This window comes from Lycium ferocissimum, chromosome 4 (assembly GCF_029784015.1).
Source record: "Lycium ferocissimum isolate CSIRO_LF1 chromosome 4, AGI_CSIRO_Lferr_CH_V1, whole genome shotgun sequence".
Taxonomy (NCBI): domain Eukaryota; kingdom Viridiplantae; phylum Streptophyta; class Magnoliopsida; order Solanales; family Solanaceae; genus Lycium; species Lycium ferocissimum.
Genome location: NC_081345.1, coordinates 33,138,379 through 33,141,687, shown reverse-complemented (window position 1 = coordinate 33,141,687; position 3,309 = coordinate 33,138,379). Strand labels below are relative to the sequence as shown.

The 3,309-nt window shown below is 34.9% G+C and overlaps 1 pseudogene; it reads left to right on the top strand.

Annotated features, from left to right (window-relative positions):
- The first annotated feature begins 1,066 nt into the window (after nucleotides 1-1,066).
- Nucleotides 1,067-1,981, top strand: LOC132052395 (gibberellin-regulated protein 6-like; annotated as a pseudogene).
- Nucleotides 1,982-3,309: the final 1,328 nt, after the last annotated feature.

The window sequence follows — 3,309 nt, the reverse complement described above, 5'->3', positions numbered from 1 at the left end:
AAACGGTTTAGGTTACTGATTTACTTAAGACCAGATCAAATGTGGATCAATCCGTTTAACATGTAAAAAAGATGGGCAATTTGCACGTTGTCTTTATTCGAAAGTGGTCTTTAATTTCTGTCCCTCAAATTGCTGGTCTTTAATTTTTGTCCTTCGTCTAAAAATTCATGGGTTCCGGGTTTGAATCTCCGTTCAGTCAAAAATTTAAAAAATATTCACAAGGCTGAGTTTGGATTCGCAAGGCAGAATTTGCCTGCACGCAGAGTTTTGCTACCTTATAACGCAGAGTGTTGCACCTTATAAGGTAGAGTTTGCTACCTTAAGGCAGATTTGCCTTCAGTCATAAGTCAAACTTTACCTTAAGGTAGAGTTTAAATCCAAAATTCAGCCTTACGAATCTAAAACACTGCCTTGTGATTTTATTTTTATTCTTAATTTTTGACTGAGCGGGGGTTCGAACCCCAAATCCATGAATTTTTGGGCAAAGGGAAAAAATAAAAAACCAACAATTTGAGGGGCAAAAATTAAAGACTAGTGCCTTTGAAGGACAATCCGCGCAAAAAAATAAAAAAAAAAAGGGGATAATTGGCGATAAAAATACCGGCGATTATATAACCCTTCTAATATACAAAGTACGAACTAATTTCAACTTTACCTTCAAATGTTTCGTTTTCGACTTCAAAAAAATAGGGTCCAAAATCAGTCTACTAAAAATCTAGAACGTATCTCTGACTAAGAATGAAGAAATGTCTAATTCATTTACTGTCCATTTCTTTTAGGTACATAATTTATTGCCCAATTGGCCAAATGTATTCTCCTTTTTGCTCATCCAATCCCTCATCTCTTTTGCATTTATTTACGGCTCTGACTTCATTCTTCAACTACCATCAACTTAATGATTCACCGGCAGTTACAATTTTATTTATATCCCTTACTACTCACCCAACCCCTAATACTTATGCATATACATATTTAATGCCCCTAACCGGCCAATAGGGAAACTGCAAATGCTAGATTTATTACTACTAAATAATTGTTGCCTTTTGGCTTCTATTTATAGTTGGCCTTTCAATACACTCCTCTGCTTCTCTCTTTTAGCTGTGAATAGGCTTATTTGCTCCCTATTTTCACCAAGAAAATCAGCTATGGCCAAACTTGTCTCAATTTTCCTTTTGGCCCTCCTTGCCTTCTCCATGATTGCTACCACTGTTATGGCTACAAATGGAAAACACCACCATCACCATGCTGTAAGTTAATTCTTTTTACTGAATTTTCCCACTTTCTGTAACCATTTGAAGTCTAATATATCTTTGTTGTGAAAATTTACTTGTGATTTCAGAAAAAGTATGGACCAGGGGAGCTTGAAGCCCTCACGTAAGTATTTCCCCTTTTATTTCACTTTGAAAAAAACAACGACACGATTTGAAATACGAGAATCAAAACATCTAAAGATTTTTGTCCAGACTGCGTATATGTACTATGAAATGTACAAAATATCTGTAAATATTTGACTTTGAACTCGAAGTAACCATAATAACTTATTAACTTTAAATTTTGGATCTGCCTCTAATGTTTATGAGATCTTTAAGTCTTGATTATTCTTTTGTATTTACCAGAATGTCTGCCACAATGTACGAGGAGGTGTAGCAAGACACAGTACCACAAGCCATGCATGTTCTTCTGTCAAAAATGTTGCAACAAATGTTTGTGTGTTCCACCTGGTACCTATGGAAACAAGGCTGTTTGCCCCTGTTACAACAACTGGAAGACCAAGGAAGGAGGACCAAAGTGCCCTTGAATTTCTTCTACTTTCTAGTTTCTCTCTGTTTTCTTCATATGTCTTCTACTTTAATTTGTCTACCTAATGTTGTTGGTTTGTCTGCTCTTTATCCCGTTGTACTTTTGTCTAACCCAAGAGGTTATATGTAATCTGACCAACAATTTCCAGTTTATAAACTTAAAAGAAAAAATTTTATCCGTATTAATTGTTTAGAAAGTTTTAATGCTCATTTGCGCCAAAACTTCAGTGTGCTCCAATAAGAGAGATGTCTAGCTAATTATTTTGGTAGCGTATTTCTTTCTGTACAACAATAAAATTAGAGTACACCCATTTTTCAGTTCCTGTAATTGGAGTTTTATAGAGTTTCAAATTCCAGAACATTGTCATGAGTTTCAACTTGTAACTTCATCACAATAACTATTTTTTAAAGACAGGATCGAAAAGTGACAAATGAACATTATTTCGACATATCTAGCTTAAAATGAAAAGTGACCCGGGTTATAAATAACAAAATATTTATTGAGCATGGAAAAGCAATGAACAGTATAGGAGGTCTAATTAAATAGCAATGAACAGTATAGGAGATCTAATTAAATAATCTCTCTCATTTTGTTCCCTAATCCAACTTAAGTAGTAATTAATTTGGGTTTTAGTCCCGTCGAGTCTCAACTTGCTACAAGTTATGGTAAGGTGAGTCACTATCACGCCCAATGGTCCATTTGAACTTCATTCAAAACATTTAATTTGGATAAAATGAAATAAAGAATATCAGATGAGCTAATACAACACGTTGCGTACTTGCATTGGCAGTAGTTACATGAAGCGAGGATTCTTCTGATCCTATTTTCTCTCTTTTACATTTACCACACATCTTTTTGCCTAGCTTGAGTTGGGTAATTGGGTTCAATTAACATAGTATAATTGCTGGCTCTAACCACCATAAATACTGTAAATAATTCTGTTACAATTACGACACATCTTTTGCCTAGCTTCTGTTGGGTTCAACTAATACGGTATATCTGCTAGCTCTAACCGACATAGATACTAAGTAGCTATGGTATAATTACCACACGTCTGTGCCTAGCTTGGGTTGGGTTCAACCCAGTAGTGGAGCCACGTACTTTTTTAAAGGTTTCAACGTACATCCCTTACATCAAAAAATTATATTGTATAACTAGGTAATAATAAAACTGTTTATGTATGTATATTACATAATGATACCCTCTTGGCCTCTTCATGGATTTAGTTCTTTATATCTTGACCCCACTTAATGAAAATTATAGCTTTGCCACTAATTCAACCATTCAACTAACATTGTGTACTTGCTAGCTCACACCAGCATATATACTTAGTAATTCTGTCAATAAAGGCTTCGGTTGATAGAAACAATTCACTTAGTGTTGCCTTTGATGAGATTCTACCCCTCTTTTACAATGTCTTTACTCCAACTCTTCCAAGACGAGATAATCTTGAGAATATATTTATGTCGTTTGTAGCGCATGAGCTACGAAAAATTGCAAGCAGTAAGT